General features: G+C 42.1%; 1 protein-coding gene across 1 annotated transcript in view; it reads right to left on the reverse strand.

Moving 5' to 3' along the window:
- Window positions 1–16535, reverse strand: part of Rin2 (Ras and Rab interactor 2) — a 163779-nt gene extending 147244 nt beyond the window's left edge. Inside the window, exon 1 of the mRNA XM_051183241.1 lies at window positions 16515–16535. The gene's annotated coding sequence lies outside the window, so the exon portion shown is untranslated. The remainder of the gene's footprint in view (window positions 1–16514) is intronic.
- Window positions 16536–20595: the final 4060 nt, after the last annotated feature.

Here is a 20595-nt window from a genome sequence, read left to right on the forward strand (position 1 = left end):
ACTGTATTTTATTCTGACCCACAAAGCACATTTGTCATTTAGTAAGATATAAGGATATTATTGATCATTTCACATAAAATACTAGGGATCATTTTATCAATGTGTCTGTAGTTCTATGATTTATCTAGTTAATCAAATACCAAGCTTCCTAAAACATGTTAAAACTACATCATAGACAATATTTTTTGGTTAAAATTGTCAATAGAATTGTGACATAACAGCTCATTGTAGGTGAATTTAAATATAATTTTTTTTATATTGAAAGCAACATTTTTCATCACAAAAGCAAACAAAAAAGCCATAGAAAATGTAGAAAAGAGGATTTTAAAATCTCAGCCCTATTTGTTAATCTTCTGGAGTATGTCATTCTAGAATCAATGCACTCACCAACCTCTGCCTCTTCCGTGCATATTACTTCATCTTGCAACCTATAACCGAAATTACATGGTGTACTTAATTAGTTATCACCATGCACTTCTCCCATGATGAAAGCCTCTTGGGGAAATTTGTCTTAGGACTTTTGTCCATGATTAATTCCTCTTAGCCACATGTAGCATCCTGTACACTGTGGGCTCCATAGGATGTAATGGATGAAAAGCTGGTTTTCATTGAGCATTTGGAAAACTGAAAGTCAGGAGATGGCAAATGGACTGGATGAGAGTCTTTTCTGTCTCATTTTTAAATGTTACCTGATATTGGCTAATTCACCTACCGATTGTTTTAACTCGGTTAGTTACAGGCATGTATTTGTCTCATCTTTATTCTATGGGAAATTCTAGAGAGGACTGAGTTTGGTGGTAAGTGAAGGAGAGGACAGGTGGGCAAATGGGGCTGATTGCAGAGGTCACTGTGGAGAGGAATGCACTGAGAGGCCTGTCATGGAGTACAGATGTCACTGCCTGTGCTCAGGTCTCATACTCCACTGTCAGGTGAATTTTGTATGGCAAGCAATTCTCCACCATACTTAAAAGGAAGGGACAGAGGAAGCTGAAAAATTTCTGCAGGAGCTGGTAGGAGGAAGACAGTAGAAAGCACCTTCACATCTTCCTATCACCAGTTACCCATTATTCCTAGCAGTTAAGGAGGCTTTTTCCCATTTAATAAGATCTGCTGAGCGGCTGACAATCACTGCCTCTGGCTAATGACTTACAATCCAGCTCACTCTTGCCCTTTCTTTGGATGCCTGTGGTGATGATGTACGTCTTATAAAATGATTCTTGAGTGTGCCACTATGACAGGCAAATGATAAATAGTAGAATAGTGTTTACTTTTTTTTTTAAAATGTGGAAGTAATTTTGAACTTGCAAAAAACAACAACAAAAACAACCCGGTAATGCTCAGAAACTCTTGCCATTGATAAAAAGAAAGCAATGAAACACAAAATAAGCCCAACACACAAACTGATGTTAAAGCAAAGAAGGAATGCAAATGACAGATCAGCACCGTGAACCATCAGGGAAATCCTGACACCACCAGTTACCATGGCAAAGCTACCCAAATGAATAGAATGGGAGTTCTGTGATATCAGCTGTGGGCGAGGACATAGGACAAGGGCGATGCTCAAGCACTACTTGGGGGTGGGGAATATAAATTACTATATCCACTTTGGGAAAACAATTTAGCAGTTTCACAAAGAAATAAGTACATATTTATATCACCCAGAAATCTAGCTTAAAGGGAAATAAGATAAATGTCCATAAACATCTTGCATGAGGGTGTTCACAGTGGCTTGTACATTATAATAAAACTAAGAACAATCATAATCTCTACAGAAAAATAAATAAATATAAGACAGTTATATAATTGTATATTATACTTAATATACCTAATTAAGATGTAAAAAGAGAACAAACTGGTGACCTGTGGGTTACTTTAATTACATTATAATTGAGAGAAAGTTTAGCCCAAATGCCCATTTACTGTATCACTCCATTTTATGAAATATCTAGAAATTTGTATAAAGAACCAAAATACCCATATGTATATACTTAAAATTTATGGTATATACATTATACTTGAAGCCATTTTTAAGAATGGGAGGTTGGGCAGAGAACAGTAGCATACATCTTTAATCCAAATACTTGCAGGATGGAGGCAGGTGGATTCTATGATGCTAGTCTAGTCTACATAGTGAGACTCCATCTTAAAAAAAAAGGAGTTGAGCCAGGCATTGGTGGCACATGCCTTTAATCCCAGTACTCGGGAGGCAGAGGCAGGCAAATCTCTGTGAGTCTGAGGCCAGCCTGGTCTACAGAGTAAGTTCCAGGACAGGCTCCAAAGCAATACAGAAAAACCCTATCTCGAAAAACAAACAAACAAAAAAAGTAGTAAAAAAATGGAGTTGACTTCAAACATGTTTTTCTGCTGAAAATTAAGTTGTGTCATTTCACATATGCCCTTTAAAAAAAAATGGTTACATAATTAATGAAGATACTTAGTTTCTATTAAAAAGTATTAAAAGTTACTCAGTTCTCCCTTTCCTCAGAATTGCTTGAAAGTACTATAGTAGATGTTAACAGCACCTGTGTGAGTTATTTTTTTCATTGCTGTAATCAAATGCTGGACAGATACAACCTAAGGAAGGATTTATTTGGATCATGATCTCAGAGGGCTCCATTCATAAATACCTGCCCCCATGCACTTGGGCAGGAAATGACGGCAGCAGGTGTGTGCAGAAGAGGATATTCTTCACATGTTGGTAAATAGGAAGAAGAGGAAGAAGCCAGGCCAAGCCAGCACCCCTATGGACATACCTCCAGTTTGCTACTTATGAAAATTAGGCCCTACGTCTACATTTTATCACCTCCCATAATGCAATCATATCATGTACCTTTTAAATGATTACCCCATTGATTAGGGCAGATCCTTCATGAACTAACTTTCCCCAGCAATGTCCTCACAGACACACCCAAGGGAATGCTTTATTCAGATACTCTTAGGTGTTTCTTAATTCAATAAAATTGATAATCAAGACTAGCCATCGGGGCACCACACATGCACATGTCCCATTTAGTGTCAACCATTCCCATTTTGGGGCTCTGTGACTTTTACTGAAAACTTACTCGGGACAGGAGTATATCTGAATCACTCATGGGTGGGTGAGAAGTATCAAAAGAACCATTGGCCCTTAGAATAGTCCCTTTCAACAGAGGACAGGAGTGTGAACACACACCCCATCTCTCTCTAGTCTCCAGCGAGGTCAACAACACCTCCCACATGGCCCAAAAAGGCTGAGTCCAAGTGTCCACAGTAAGAATCTGCTCATTTACACAGTCACTGTCTCTCAGTTTACCATGGGGTTACGTCTTCATAAGGCTACAGTAAATTAAAGATATTGTACTGCATACTCCTAGCTAACACCTTTGCTTAGCATGCAGCCTACTGTGCAAGAAGAGTTGCTCCATTTTGTGATTATGTGGCTTGTCAGGAGCTAAGGCCTGGAAAAGACCACACCCTGCACATTGCTAGCCAAGGAAAGGTTCAAAACTTAAATGGGCAGTTTCTACTAAATGCATCTATCTTTCCTACCATTATAACCCAGGGATCACCAACTATTTTCTCTCTGTTCCATTTCCCTGTTCTCTCATTCCCCCATCCTTCCTAGAGCCATTCACCCAAATGAGGACTGGCATGTGGACCCCAGAGTCTGATTTTGGGGAATTCCCAAATAAGACAAGAAATGTGTCTTAGTTAGGGTTTCTATTGCTGTGATGAAACCAAAAAAAAAAAAAAAAAAAAAAAAAAAAAAAAAACAAGGTAGGGGAGGAAAGGGTTTTTTATCGCTTACACTTTCGTATCGATGTTCATAATAGAAGGAAGTCAGGACAGGAACTTGAACAGGGTACAAGCTGATGCAGAAGCCACAGAGGGGTGCTGCTTATTGACTTGCTTCCCATGGAATGCCCAGCCTGCTTTCATATACTGCCCAGGGCCACCAGCCTAGGGGTGGTGCCTCCCATAATGGGATGGGCCCTCCTCTATCAATCATTAATTAAGAAAATGCCCTATAGGCTGGCCCACAGCCCAATCTTTTGTTTTGTTTTGTTTTTCTTCTTTTACTTTTTTTTATTAATTTATATTTTACATTCCAATTCTAGTTCCCCTCCCTCCTCTCCTCCCACTCCCCCAGTCCTCCCATCTGCTCCACAGAGAGGATAAGGTCTCCCGAGGAAGTCTACTAAGTCTGTCCCAACATCTAGTTGAGGCAGGACCAGGGCACCTCTCCACCCTCACACCCCTGTGTCTAGGCTGGCCACAACACAATCTTATGGAGTCATTTTCTCAATTGATGTTTCTTCCTCTCAGATGACTATAGTTTGTCAGTTGACATAAATCTAGCCAGCACAAAGTGACACATGCTAATTAATGTACATATTTGTTTTCCTTCTCTTGGGTTATTCTAATATGTACATATAGAAACATTGTACCAAGCACATAGACATTTTAAAACATATTTGTTTTCATTAGTTTTTAACTATGGTATACATGTATGTCTGTGTGTGGGTATGTGCGTGTACATGTGGGTGCTCTTGGAGGCCAGAAGAGGATGCTGAATATCCTGGAGCTGGAATTTCAGGCAGCTATGAACCCCTACCCACCCCCACAAGGATCCTGGGAACCTAACAGGTCCTCTGCAGCTTTACTCTTAATTGGCTTGCCATCTCTCCAGCCCCCAGGGCAGAGACACTTTGACAGTATTAATGGGGCATACAATTTCACTAATACCTTAATTGAATACTCCATCAAGACAAATAAGGGGATGTTACTGTGGTGCCACCATCGAGCTCCTGTGTTTATTTACTTGCCTGCCTGCCTGCCTGCCCAGACAGAGCATGGGCACAGGATAAATAACTTAGAGTTGGAAAGACACTCAATCATGTAAAGTTTAGATTTCTTGTGCAGACCTTCTATGCATAGCCAGGAGCTCATAGTCATGCCAACCCTAGCATATGCTGTATGACTTAGAACTTAGAAAAAGCATAAAACAGTCAGTCTTTTCCATGCTAACTTGGAAAAAGTCCTGAGAATTTATAACCAGTGTGAAAGCACTGCCTCTTCTCCTTCCAGCTAAATTGTATCCTCGCCAGCTGAGAGCCAAGGTATCCAGGGAAGCAAAGAAATGGCATATTTTACAGCATTCAAAGGCTTTGCCTAAAATGCAGGAAAACACACACATCCATAAGACTGGAAAATTCTCCAGGGTCCTTACTGCTCTTATCTCCTGACAACCAAGAGCAATTGGTACCCAAGGATTCCCCACCAAACCATTTTATGCTGCTGCTGGGTTGTCACTGTGGGTGGAGCACACTGCATACTGCGAAGGCATTGTGAGTCTAAGATGGACAAGGCCATAGAACAAAATAAGGCAAAAAAAATCCCAGCCAATGTCAGAGGTACTGAAGAAGTTTCTGGAACATAAATGTATACAGCATCCCACTAATAGCAAGTAGTAGATCACTAAGGACAAACCATACCTACTACTAAAACTGGCAGTGGTAAAGGCTTTCACGATTCAAGTTCTGGCTGCCCAATCTGGCAAAAGGCAGAGGCAGGAGGGTAGTCTGCCCTACTAGTCTTAAGGTCAATATTAGAAACTCTCCTCTTGACTCAGGTTTGAGCACATGACATGCTTTTTAGCCAACTGAATGGCAGAGAAGGGCCAAGCCTAATTCGAAAGAAGCCCCTGTGTTTCTACTTGTACTCCTCCTGGACTGTGATCCAGCTCTTAGGGTGTGACCAGGAGCTGCAGTCTGAACAGTCTTCATCGAGGAGCCCAGCTGAGTTAGCACTTAGAAAGCAGTCAGCTAGGTAAGTTCAGCCGGCATGGGCCAACCTCAAGATGTGTGAGCGACACAACCCAGTTCTGCACAGCTCAGTCCAGCCTCATTCTGTTCAACCATAGCCAACCTAGTGCATGTGCTGCTCAGATGTGTAAAATCTATTTTCTTGCCGAGTTTGGGGATATAGGTACATATAAGTGCTGACCCAGGAGGCAATAAGGCCATGTAGGAAGTCAAATAGTGTGTGGTAGGCTTTTCCTTGCTTCTTATCTGGAAAAATGGGAAGTAACAGCGTACAGGATACAATTATGTTCACAATTGCTTTAAGAAGTTCTTTTCCCAAGAATAGTCTAACTTCTGTGCCCCATAATGGAACGATGGCAAAATATATGTTATTTAATTTCCTGAAATTGTAAGATGAAAGAAACCCTTTTCTCTCCAAGCTGCTTTTGCTCGTGGTGTTTTATCACAACAATAGAAACAAACTAAGCTACATCCACATGGTATACTCTCCTTCCCTTTCTCCTCCTTCCCTTTCTCACTTCCCACTTCCTGCGTGTGGTGGCCAATCTCGACTGTCAACTCAGAACACCTGGGGAGAGAGGGAACCTCAACTGAGGAACCATCTCCCTCAGACAGGCCTGTGGGTGTGTTTATGGGACATTTTTTTTTCCTTTGTAAAATCTGTTATTATTTTACCTCTGTCTTAGTTAGGGGTTTCTTTTTACTGTGAAGAGACACCATGACCATGGCAACTCTTATAAAGGAAAACATTTAATGGGAGGGGGGCTAGCATACAGTTTCAGAGGTTCAGTTCATTATCATCATGACAGGGAGCATGGAGGCATGCAGGCAGGCATGGCATTGGACTAGTAGCTCAGAGTCCTACACCTTGGAGGCAACAGGAAGTCAACTGAGACACTGGGAGGTATCCTGAACTTAGGAAACCTCAAAGCAGGTCCCCACAGTGACACACTTTTTTCAACAAGGCCATACCCACTTCAACAAAGCCACACCTCCTAATAGTATGTGTATGAGTGTTTTGCCTACATGCATGTTTGTGAAGCACTTGCATGCCTCGTGCTCACAGGAGGCCAGAAGAAGGTATTGGCTTCCTGGAACTGGAGTTACAGATGGTTGTGAGTAGCCATGTGGGTGCTGCAAATTGATCCTGGTTCCTCTGGAAGAGCAACCAGTGAGATTAACCTCTGAGTCATCTCTCCAGGCCCAGGATATATTTTTGATTGATAATTGATGTGGGAGGTGCCATCCTAGGTAGGTTGGCCTGGACTGTATAAGGAAGGTAGCTGGACATGAGCCTGGGAACAAGCCAGTAGTAAGCGTGGTTCTGCTTCCAGTTCCTTCCTGCCTTGGCTTCCCTTGATGGTGGACTATTACCTATAGGATAAAATAAGCCCTCCCCATCCCAGGTTGGTTGGGGCCAGTAGTTTATCACAGCAACAGAAACCAAATTAGTGCACTGTGGTTATGGTATCATCACTCCTGTTTATTCTTTCATTCCAAATGTTTTAATTAATTACCTTATGTGGATGTTGCACACATGCCAGGGTGCACAGATGGAGGTCAGAGGACGACTTGCAGGGCAGGAGTCAGTTCTCTCTTTCTACTGTGTGGGTCCCAGGGACCAAACTCGGGTTGCTCAGGTATTCAGGCATGGCAGAAAGTGTCTTCACTCACTGCTCCTACATTCCAATTCTTGATATAAACTAAGACATAACATCACTTTTACAAATGATGACTCATTTTCAGCTCTGAAACGGGGGCAAGAATAGCACCTATCAACCTCAAGTGAGGTAAGGGCATACAGCCTGCTTGAAAGGACCCAACTCATGGCAACCTTTCTAACGATACTATTTATTTCAAGCAAGGCTTATTGAGGATTCAAAGCCACCATTGAAAAGAATGGGAACAGAGTTGGGAGGGGGAGAAGAGAAAGGATTTAGAGAAAAGAAATGAAATGCATTGTCACTAAACCTCTTAAGATTTTCACCCAGCTGATAGCAGCACATGCCTTCATCTGCAGTGAGCAGAGAGCATGAATCATGGATTTACGAGATTCTACTGCACTGAGACAGAGGGGTGTCCCCAGGGCAGGCGGGACAGACTGTGCTCCTGTGTATACAGGGCTTGGGAGATACGCCCTGGGACAGAATCTCAAGTGAGGAGTTGTTTCAAAGAGCCCAACAGTGGCCCAGGTACTTTGCTCTGGTGGGTAGTTTAGGGCTGGCCCTGAACAGTACCAGAGCACTGTCTTCAGTATGCCAATACTGTTGGGGGAGTAGGGTGGCCAGGACTCTGCCAAGGTGGAAGAGGGAATGCCAAGTTAGCATTAAAAATTACACGTCTTAATTGCACAAGTAGAGTGAGGGACTGGCTCCAAATAGTTCACTTACTGCTTGCAGTGAGTTCCCCATTGCTGTCATCCAACAATCTTGCCTTTCTGTAAACCCTTCCTCCTCCCAGATCTTGACTGAAATTGTAACAAGGGGAAGGGGGGGGGGGACTCAAAGCTCTGGGACACTGGTGATTCCTGGTGGGGCAGCCATCTTACCATGGGGTGCTCAGAAGAGGGTTTTGGGATGTCATGTAGTCCAGTTTCACAGCTGTGATCTAGGGAAAGTCACCTGATCTCTTTGGTTCCAGGAACTCTCCATTAGCAGACTCTAAGGATGGGTAACTTCCTTATATGAAATGGCAAAGTATTTGAATACAACATATACACACCTTTATGGTACATACTTAGGACAATTTACATGCTATGTAATGCAACTATGTAAATAGTTGTACAGGGGAAGGTATGTATATACATATTCAATATAGATACAGGGTTTTTTTTTTTTATTGCTTTGTTTTCTGTTGCTTTTAACAAATAGCTTTAAAAGTTCCAATGCACATACGGAATATGAGGTTTCCTTATGAAGTTTCCATACATACTTTGTTGGGAACAATCCTCCCCCCTGCCTCTCTTCCATATCTCTCCCCTCTTCCCCTCTGTCACTGTAGCCTTCTCCCCTCGGTATCCCCCTTTCCACTTTCAGTCACATTTGTTATATTATGCTCTTTAGCCACTTCCTTAAAACATGTAATTACCCTCGCAGGATCCCCTTTCTTGCATCTTATGGTCACACTCAACACCACTCAGTCACATTGATAGAAACTAGTAACTAAGATCCCCATTTGAGAGATAATATGTAGTATTTGTTTTTTCTGAGTGTGGCTTATCTTTTTTTGTTTTCTTTTTGGTTTTTCAGGACAGCATTTCTCTGTGGCTTTGGAGTCTGTCCTGGCACTAGTCCTTGTAGACCAGGCTGGTCTCGAACTCACAGAGATCCGAATGCCTCTGCCTTCCAAGTGCTGGGATTAAAGGCGTACGCCGCCAAGGCCCGGCTCAGAGTAGATTACCTTAATATCACATTTTTCTAGTTCTGAAGTGACCCCTGTGGCTTTGGGGTTGACCCAACTAGGGCGACACGGGAAAGGAAGACAAACAGACACACGTACAGAAAAACTGGGATTGGGTGGAGTGTGCACTCTGAGGGAGACACAAGAGCAGCAGCCTGGAAACTCATCCCTGATATTTTATGCATCTGAATTGAGAAGATGGCTTTACTGTGCATAGCTGAAGGAGAGGGGGAAGGTTAGCTAATTTTGGTGAGAAGTTTCTGTATGGGAGAAGTTTCAGGTTGTAGTCATCAAAGATTAGGAAGTTGTGTTTAAGAGTTTCTGTACACACTGGTTTTAATAATTTGTAACACCCATATATGGACCAGAGGAAGGCTGTTCCATTCCTCTAAACTTGACCAGGGAGGGCTTTGCAATTCCCACGGTCTGGGGCACCGGGGTCCTTGACATGGCTATGTTCATATTCACTCAGGGTTTTACCTGCTCCCCACATAGTTCCATAATTTTCCCTTTACAGTTAAATAAAGTTCTTTATGTACATGGACCACATCTGTTGATGAGTATGTAGGTTGGTTCAATTGCCTTGTAATTGTGAGTAGCAATAAGCATACCCAAATTCCTCTTTGGTAAGATAGAGTCCTTTGAGTTCATGTTCAAGAGATCATGAGGATTGAGATGGCTCATGTGGTAAGTCAATTTTTAGTTTTCTGAGAAACCTGTTTACTGATTCTCACAGTGGCTGCACCACTGAACACTATTCCAGCAGTGAGTATGGGTTCCTATTTCTCCACATTCTCCCCAGCATTTATTATTATTTTTTTCTTGGTGATAGGCACTTTGATAGGAGTGAGATGGAATATTAAATTACCTTCAACTACATGTCACTGATGGCTAAAGATGCTGAACACTTTAAAAACATTTAATATCCATCTGTGGTTCTTCTTTTGAGAGCTGTCCCATTTATTTGTTGGTAGCTATAATTTTTTATGTTTATTTTCTGCATTTCTTTTCTACAGATTTATTTTTAAGTGCATTTGTGTGTGTGTGTGTGTGTGTGTGTGTGTGCGTGCACACACACATGCATGCTTGCACAGATGCTCTTGGAGTCTGGAAGAAGGCAGTAGTGTACCACTGGAGTTGGCATTCCAGGCCATTGTGAGCCACTCTATGCGGGTTCTGGGATCCAAACTCAGGTCCTCTGAAAGAGCAGCATGAGCTCTTAAGTTCTGCTTCATCTCCCCAGCCTCTATTGGTGCAGTCCTTTTGTATTATAAATATTAGTCCCACCTGATGTACACATGGCTATATTTTCCACTCCTCAGGCTGTCTGTGTACTTCTTTGTCTGTGGTCTCCTTTGCTGCACAGAAGCTTTCTGATTTCATGGAATCCCATTGGCCAATTCTTAAGGTTATATCCCATGGCTCTAAGAGGTTCTATTCAGAAACATTTTGCCTATATTTTGAAATGTTTTCTCCTAGTGGTCTTGATGGTTGGGGGGGGGGGCCTTAAACTAAGGTCTTTGGTCCATTTTTTTTTTTTTTTTACTTGATTTTTGGCAGGGTGCAAGACATGGATCATTGATTTTGTGTTGTATAGCCAATTTTACCAGCACCATTAGATTAGGTTTTTCTACAAATAGACTTTTCTATAGTGTGTTTTTGACACATTGGTTAAAAAAAAAATTATGGTAGCATCTACTATGGTCCACTGGTTACATGTGTTTTTGCCCCAGTACCATGTTGTCTTGGTTACTATGGTTTTCTGATGGGATCCTTAGGATCCTCTATGGATAGAATCATGCCATCTGCAAAAGAGGGGTAGTTTGACTTCATTTCCTATTTTAACCTTTTTATATATTTTTCTTGTCTAATTGTTCTAGCTAAGACTTCCAGTCCTCTATTGAATAAGAGTGAAAAGGCTACTCTTGTCTTGTTCTAGTTTTAGAGGAAATGCTCTCAGTGTTTCTCCACTGAGAAATGTTGGCTGTAGCTTTGTTGTATGTAGCCTTTAATATGCTTTGTCTATTTCTAATTTCTTCAGAACTTTTATCACAAAGAAAGGTTGAACTTTCTCAAGTACCTTTTCTGCATGTATCAAATTGATCATATAATTTCTTTCCTTAAGTCTACCTTTATAAACTTTTATAAATTTATTAATGTATATATATATTGAAACAATCATCTACCCTTGGGATAAAATCAACTTGGTCATAGTGTATGATTTTATTGATGTGTCTTTTTAACTTGATTTATATGTATTTTGTTGGGCATTTTTGCTTCTATGTTCATCAGGGACTTAACTTTAATTAGAAAAGAAGGATGCAGGAGACAGCCCATTAGCACTTCCCCACAACTCTGTGCTCTTCCAACACACAAAACTGCATAGAGCTTGAAGCTGCAGTGTCAAGAAGCATGTAGAACTAATAGATTCCAGGCTTGTCAATTTAAGGTGTGTGTGTGTGTGTGGGGGGAGTCTGTTGCTGAGTGACAGATGAAATTACTTTCTTATTTTTTTTAACCTCCATTGAGACTGCCAAAGCTTCATTGCTTGCCACTGTTCCCACTCCCATCAATAAGAAGACAAAAGAACAAGGTGCAGGGAGAACCCGATCCCCAACTTTGCTCTTCTGTCTGCATGTTAGTCCTGCCTTTGCAGACAGTGTACTGAATAAGAGGGGTTGAGTACAGCTTTTGATTCTAGGACCATCTCAGCATCTCAGTATCTCAACATCCTTTCTTCTCAATCCCACTAGATTTTTGTCGTGTGTTATAAACCACACAAATGGCTTCCTTTCCAGCATCCCTCTTTGGAATGTTGTTAGTTCCCCCAGTAAACTATTTACATTTGCTGTTGTACTACAGGTTTCAAGAATGTGCTCTTGTTTACAACCTTGTGCCTCGTGTCTCCTCCCTTTGCAAGGTGGTTTAGGTGCTTCTCCCCTGACAAGGGCTAAATCTTTCTTTCTTACCTGTTGAATCTGGTTCATCTTGCCATTTGCTTTGCCTAGTAGGATGCGGGGGAGTCACACAGTTGAGCTCAGACTAGAGGATGGAGATAGGCAGAACAGAGGGCAGCCACCCTGTTGATTCTGTCTTCCTAACCAACTGGCAGAGGACTGCAATGCAAAAATGCAGCTGAGCTGGTCTAGGTTCACTAGCTGGGCCATGCTCAAATTATTACCCCATAGACTTATGAGCTAAATCAATGATTACTTAAGCTAAAAACTTATGAAAACTCTTTGGAGTGCTTCAGATTTCATGTTAGGGGTGCCTCACCAGTAAAACCAATATAAATATTTGAAAATTTAAAGAAAAAAAAGTTCCTAAAGTCTGAAACACACTGATTTTAAACTATTACTCTTAAGCATTTCTAGAAAGGCTATCCAACCCTCCCTAAATTTGGGAGTATGGATTTTTAAAAAAATTATTTTAATTTTATGTGTATTTTGCATGCATGTAAATCCATGTACCATGTAATTACTGTGCCCATGGAGGACAGAAGGGAGCATCAGATCCCCCAAGACTGGAACTACAGATGGTTGTTAGCTTTCATGTGGGTGTTTGGAATTAATCTTGGATCCTCTGGAAGAGCAGCTGAAACCTCTCTCAGCTTGGAGTAGGTTTCTAAGTAGCAACACTAATTAATAGACTAGCTAATACAAAATTTAATTAATGAGTTAAAGTTACCTAATGTTTTTGACAAATTTTTCTATGTTTTGTAATATAAATGACTCCCATATTCTGGTTTTGCTGCTATCTCCATTATTTGTGGGTTCTTACAGGTTCTAAGTATAGAGGTAAGTACTGGCTATTCTGGACGATGTAAAGCTAAGGTTTACTCTTAGTTCCCAAATAGTTGCAGCATCATTCACACACACAAGGTGAAAAACACAGCAGTTCAATTCCTATAAGCAGAGCAAACTGAAATGACACACTTACTATTGCTGCACTCTCCTGATGCAGCAACAGAATACTACAACCAAGCAGAATATTGATGAGGGGTGTCCTTCTATATATATGTTTCTCTTGTTGGTTGATGAATAAGACAGTGATTGGCCAGTAGCCAGTCAGGAAGTATAGGAAGAGAATTCTGGGGAGAGGCGCAGAGAGAAGCCACCAGAGCAGACACCATGGAGTTGCTGAGGGAGTAAGATTCTCCCGTAAGATAAGGTCGCATGGAAACATTTAGATTAATAGAAATGGGTTAAGAAATAAAAGAGAGATAGCTAATAAGAAGCCTAAGCCATGGACCAAGCAGTTTAATAATTAATATAAGTCTCTGTGTACAGTTTATTTGGGGCTCAACAGTTGTGGGACCAGGCAGAACAGACCCCGTTGGCTTCTGCTGAGGACCTCATCAAAGAAAGGCAAGCGGGACCACATGAAAGAGAAGCATGCACACATGTGAGAGAGTAGGCATGTCAGGGTTGCATCATAATACCTCACTCTTGTAGTAGCCAATCCAGTCCCTAAGGAATGAGAATTCAGTCTTGCAAAGAAGGCATCAATCTATTCATGAAACCTCTGTCCCAACAATTTAGCACCTCTTGAAGGTCTCACTAATACCTAACTCTGTGACATTGAAAATGAAGCCCCCATGAGTTTTGGTGAGGACTGACAGAAGACATTAATCTTGACTACTACTTAAAAGGATTGAGGTTTACCTCTTGTGCCTATGAGAATGTTTCCAAAGAAGCTTAATTGACAAGAAAAGAGTCACACTGAATGTGGGTGGTGCCATAGCATGGGCTGGGGTCTCAGGTTGAATGAAAAGAGGGGGAGCACCAACAATCATCTCTCTTTGCTCTCTGACTGTGTACACAATGGGACCAGCTGCCTTTGCTGCACGGTTGCCATGGTGAATTGAATCCTCAACTATGAGCCCAAATAAACCCTTCCTTTCTGAAGTCACTTTATTGGGTGTTTCATCATCATAATAGGAAAAGCAGCTAATACCTTAACTACAGCACATCCCAGTGTCTTTTCCAGTGGGAGACATGTGCTCTTCCTCACTAGAAGTGTTTTCACTATTCCAACAATCCAATGGAACACAGGGTGCCCTCTGGTGTTTCCTGTTACTGTTTTTAGCTACATTTTATTGATGATATTTATTTATACAAGTCCAAAAAGGAGATGTTTTATCTAAGAGGAAAGACCAAGAACATAAGAAAGACAGCTTCAGCTTTGCTAAAGGGAATTAAAACGGAAGCAGGCACTGACATACCCCAAGCAGACAAAACCAGTTGGTCCTTATAAGTGACCTAAGCTTGGTTTGATTTGTGAACTTAAGTGGAACATCAAGTTGTTTCTTGTATTTCCAATGGGAGAAACCAAATATGTCTGCCTTATAATCATAACCAAATATTTTCTTTGCTTTATTGCTGTGACTATAAAAACATCCGCCACTCTGGGGACCCTTCTCGCCTGTCAGTAGAGCCCCGGCACTACTTCTGTGGAACTATGTGATTCAGTTGCCAGATGTCTAAGATGTTATGGGGCCAGTTATTATGGCTCACTAGATAAAAGCACTTGCCACCATGTTTGAGAAACGGAGTTCCTGGAACTTACATGGTGGAAGAAGGGACTCCCTCCCCTGAGGTGTTCTGACCCACACATGTACACAAGTACACACACACACACACACACACACACACACACACACATACACACACTGTAAAATTAAAAAAGAATTTTCATTGTTGCTGTTTACTTTTCCTGTTTGTTTTGTTTGGGGCATGTTATTAGGGATTGAGCCCTGAGCTGCACTCACACACAAGATTGGCCTTGAATTTGTGATCCATCTGCCTTGGTCTTCTACATGCTAGGTTACCATGCCTGGCCTCAGTTTATTTTGAACAGCCTCAAAATCTAAGTTTCTACTGCCAGGAGAAGACTTGGTCACCAGCAGGAAGATCTCTTACCCTGTTGTCACTACAGCAATGAAAATCCACACTAATACCCTTTGCTATATATTTCTCTCACACTCTGCCCTTCTCTAGTAGGTCAAGGGCTACACTAGAAGAAATGAAATTAAGCATCTGAAACAAACTCACCCTTGATATTCACAAGCTCAAACATGGGATAAAAACATTGATCAACATGCCATACAATAGTTCTTCTGCATGACAAACAAAGACATATTGCATAACATGAACAGATACTGGGAGATTTAGCACATGAAGGACTGGTCTAAGTAGATCGGAATGGGGGCACCTAACTAGGGTCTGCATTAAGGAATAGCAAGCTGAAAATATAGACCTTAGGTCAATGCAAGCCATTCATTAGCTAGCTGTGTGGCCTTGGATGCATCACTTAATTTCATGTGGCCTTGGCTTTTTTCATTGTAAATGAATGTTTTGATTACCTTAAATGGTGGGACTATGAGTTGAAATGAATAGCACCAAATTGCTATGTTTGCTTTGTTCACAATCTGCCCCAAGGGTGGGGCTCAGCAAGGATGATTCATCAAGAAGAGTTTGTCTTTAACTTACTAAACATCAGTGGAGGTGACCTGAAGGCTGGCCCAGGCTTCTAGAACTTCACTCATAGGTCCATGGACTGTCTGTCAAATGGAATCAGGACCTGTTTTTCCTATAGCATGGTGGCTTCCTCTCAAGAACATAGCTCCCAAGATAATTAGGAAGCCAAGCAAAAACTATCTCTTTTGCTTTAAAGTTGCTTGGTGTCCCTTCTTTCTTGTGGTATATAGCAATTAAGTCAGCAAGTCCTGCCCAGAAGGAAAAGTAGACCTTATAATTGATGGAGGACTAGCAAGAGTTTGGAAAAGCAATAATGCCATTGTGACCATTTATCAGACTGTGTCACAGTGATCTCAACGATACTTTTCCATGCGGTTTCCTAAAAGGCAGCTATGTATGGTTCTATGAAAAAAGAAAAGAGTCACTGGGGCAGGGAAAGGAAAAGTGACATAGTTTCTGCTGGTAAAGGCCGGGAATAACTCCATGTTCTCTATGCTCCATATGGTACTGTCAATGCAGATAGAACTGCCTGCCCATTCAGCTCTTGTGAAAGTTAAACCAGGTCACGTATTAAAGCGGCGCCTGGCATGCGGTCAATGCACCCTACAATGTGCATGGTTCCACTTTACGTTCTTGGGGTTCCTAAAATGTCTTGGCTCTGGGGTGGCTCTGCTCCTGCTACATCATGGATGAAATCCCCCCTGTAAACAGTTTGCACAGCAACTTTCCAAAGCTGGCACATAACATCTCCCCAGCCTCAATAACAGGACTGGGGATGAACCAAGTCCCTGGGCTGCTGAGCACTGGGTTTCAGCATTTCATTTTTACATACCCGGTCAGGCCAGCATGTCTCTCTCTCTCTCTCCTCTCACTTTTGTTCAGGCCTGGCCAACTTCAATTCAGGCCTGGCTGCTGTAGAATTCTGAAGGCTCAGACATTTGATCTCTCCAGGTGGAAGTTCAGAAGCCTCTATCTCAGGTCTGCAACACAGAGAATTCACTGTTTAGGATTTGTATACAGTTAAACACACCACAATTCACCACCTGCTCTGCTCTGTTCCCTGCCTGCTCTGGAAGGACATTGATAGATGGGAACACAGGGATGGTTTTCCTGCCTGTGCTGACCCTTGGCCTACCTCTGGACCAGGAAATGGGGAAGGGGTCTCCGGAACCAGAAATGCCCTCCAAATTCCCAGCTGCTGCCCAGAATTTGAAGACTCCAAAAGTCTTCCCAAAACAAAGGATGGATTAACACCCATCCTGCTGTCGCCATCAATTATGTGACATGGTTTCTTTCTTACTCTTTGCAGCACATTGGCTCCTCCCAAAGGGGCTTTGATCGTCCACTCTGGGATTCCGAAGTGAACTCCTACCCAACTACATGCTTCATTGTCATCTGTCCCTGTCAACACCCTACCACTTCAAAATTGCCTTAGTCCATAAATGCAGACATCGCATTCCTGAAGGAAGGCAAAACATAAAGATTAGATCACAGCTCAGAGTCCCTTTCACTGTTGCCACTAATACCTGTATTCCTGGCTCAGGTGGACAGTTTCAATTTAGATTCTTTCTCAATTATTGTATGCATTTCAATACTAACTGATAAACACCCAAATGGTGCTTTTCTAAATGAGTGCTATTTATATGCCCATTCCCCTTACTTATCAAATTCTCAGGATGACTCCTCAAGGCTGTTTCATTCCTTTTCCTTTGCACTCTCACAATACTATTTCATTGTCCCACTTCTCCAACAGCCTCAATAGCCGACTTCAGGTAAGTATCACATGGCCCATCCTTCACAGCTGGCCTAGAATATCCCCCATGACCCTCTCCAGTTACTTAAGAAGATTCAACTTTTAAGGGCTGGAGAGATGGCTCAGAGGTTAAGAAGACTGAACTTTTAGGCCTGAGTATAATGTAGTTAGGTCACATCCAGAATCCACTGGAACAGCACCTACATAGCAACACCAGGGCAGTCCTGCCTTCAAAGCCCTTCATACCACCCGGGCATACAGTGGGGGCTGAGAATCCATCACCTGGTGACTAACAGACTCCAAACTCACTTGACTTCCACCCACAGAACTACACGGATCTTCCATCATGATCTAAAGCAATCCTACATGTATAAGACTGAAAGAAATATTTCTTGAAATGCCACCAGTCACACCCTTCCTCATACCTGCTTCGCTTTGATATAAAACGATGCTAGATGCTCATCCTCACCCATTTGCCAGTCACAATGGGGCAGTCATGACCCGCGTTTAATAAGAGTGTGTCAGATAACCCAGAGTATAATCTTATGTGTGATGGACGTGTGAGTATACAGGCGTGTTTACAGTTGAATGCACTTATGGAGGCCAAAGGTTAACCTTTTTATTCTCCTCTATTGCTCTCTGCCTTATAGTGTTCACTGGACCTAGAGCTTGTCAGTTCAATTAGACCTGCTGGCCAGTGAGCACTGGAGACCTGCCTGCCTCCGGCACAGGGTTACAAGTGTACACCGCTATACCGAGCCATCTTCTCAGCCTCCACAATATACTTCAATAAATCATTAAAGATTACCCGTGAAATAAAAATGTACTTCAGGGGCTGGAAAGAGACAGTAGTCAAGAGTACTTGCAGGGGACCTGAGTTCGGATCCCAGCACCCTTATCAGGCAGCTCACAGCTGCCAAGAACTCTATCGGATTCAACACCCTCTTCTGGACTCCTCAGGCACTGCGCTCAAATGTTCTCACTGTAGCCATCCATTTGAACATCTTGACGACATCCCAAATCCTTCTTTCACCAAACAAGCAAAGTTGAACTCACATGTATGTACCATCCTGCCTGGGCTTGTTAAGTGTTTTCCTCTAACTGTATTTCACGCCTGTATTTTCATGCAGCTGCTCCATATAAGAAATCCTTAAACAGCTCTGCTGTAGATCTTAACACCTAGACTCACATTCCTTAGTGATGCCGCCTGACTGTGTGTTGTTCAGGGCCCTGGTCCTGTGGCATCTGTTGTCTGAGGACCACAGAATGGAGCGTGAGACTGGTCTTGGCATCAGGACTTTCTGACCCAGTTTTAGGATTCTGACACATTTGTCATTTGGATTTAACAAGATGGCACTCTAGGGGAGGTGGTGCACATGACTCTCAGAGGAGAACACTGGCCGTCACTGGGGTGTCTAATAGTTTGCTACAGCCTAACATGGAGCCCTTACAACACATACTCTGTAGTTTTAGGTTTCCAAATCTTTTCCACATGGGCATAGCAAAGAATGAAATGAGGCTCAACATGGTCCAGTGTACATGAATGCTACTGTGGGATCATGCAGAAGTGCTCCAAACAGTCTTATGAGGACCCAAGGTGGGAGTAGGGAGGATCATCCATCGGGTAAAGTGTTACTAGACAGCTGTCCAAGGTACCTGATGTTGATAAACGCCATGACTTAAGTAGCCAAAACTAAAGCATTTAAAGTAGAGACAACAAACTAGATTTACACTGAAGAGGTATGACATGCTGTATAGTTTTATACAGAAATATAAAGCCCTAGTCACTTAAAATAGACCTTTGTTGGAGAAAAAACAGAACTGTACGCTGAAATGAGAAACAGGCTGCCTGTGGCTCTTATGAGGCAGGGGGAAGCAGCTGGAACAACTTGGGACAGTGTCCTGGCCTTTCTGGTAGTGTCCCAGCTTTTCCTCAGAACAGCAGCTGCTGTAATTTGTTACTGAACTTGAACAAAGCTGTGTTCCCAAAGGGAACAAAAACTTCTTCCCAACTTACATATTTCCTCAACACACTTGAAATCATCTAGTGATTATTAAGACTTCGGGATTTTAAATTATTTTAATCTTTAGTTTAATTTCTGGATGGAGGAAAGCCAATTTATGGGATTAGAAGGGAGTTTCCTAATCACAACTACTTGTTAGATAAAGAAGTGTTGATTTTCTGTTAGGTTGTGTACACTGTGGGAAATTGTTCTTTATAGCTGGACTGTCACCACAACAGGCCAGGTGGCTTTCAGTCACTTGAACATAGAAATGTACAGTAAGTAGAAAATATACATATTTTGAAGACTTAGTTATAAAGCAAAACCAAACGATGAAATTATCTCAACAATATGTGTTCATAAAGATCAAGTTGAAATACCTTGAAATTCTGTATTAAATATTTCATCAAAACTAAGTGTACCTATTTAACCTTTTAGCATGTGACTACAAAAAGTGTAACTTTGCATGCGTCCTTTACATTGCATTTCTATTGGACAGTGTTGCTATTGCTCTGTAATTATCCTCAAAGCTTTTCTGGACCTCAGTCCCCCTTGGCTGGGGTATTTGCTACATTTTTAACAGGGTATACACACACACACACACACACACACACACACACACACACACACACACTTCACTATGCCATACTCTGAACACTCATAAGTGCAGAAACAGTTATATAATGCTATTTCCTAACTACATACACACACACACACCATATCTCCCCCCCCCCCCCACACACGCAATGGCATATTCCAAACACATACATTCTGTGTCTATGCCACACATGCAGAGGGAGTGTTATTCAACCGTAACACCTTGCCCTCTGCTGCCACCTCCTGTTACCATCCTATCCATCCTTTATTGACAGATGATGCCTCTTCTCTCAAAGGAACCCTGTAGCTGAGGAACCCAGCTGTCTGTCACTACTCTGCAGCTGGAGAATGTGAGATCTGAACAATCCCAGGAGCTAGTTGTCATCAAAGCCCAGGTGTCCTTTGTTAAATCAGTCACTTTGGTCCCCAGCTTTGTCTCCTATAGGGGCCCTTGCCACTGTTCCCAAGGTTGCTGCCCTTCCCTGGCCACATCCACCCCTATCCCTTTGAAGCTTCGTTGCCCTGTGTTCTCAGATCTTAGTCTGTATGAGTTCCTCCGC

The sequence above is a fragment of the Phodopus roborovskii genome, unplaced genomic scaffold (assembly GCF_943737965.1).
Source record: "Phodopus roborovskii unplaced genomic scaffold, PHOROB, whole genome shotgun sequence".
NCBI classification, from domain to species: domain Eukaryota; kingdom Metazoa; phylum Chordata; class Mammalia; order Rodentia; family Cricetidae; genus Phodopus; species Phodopus roborovskii.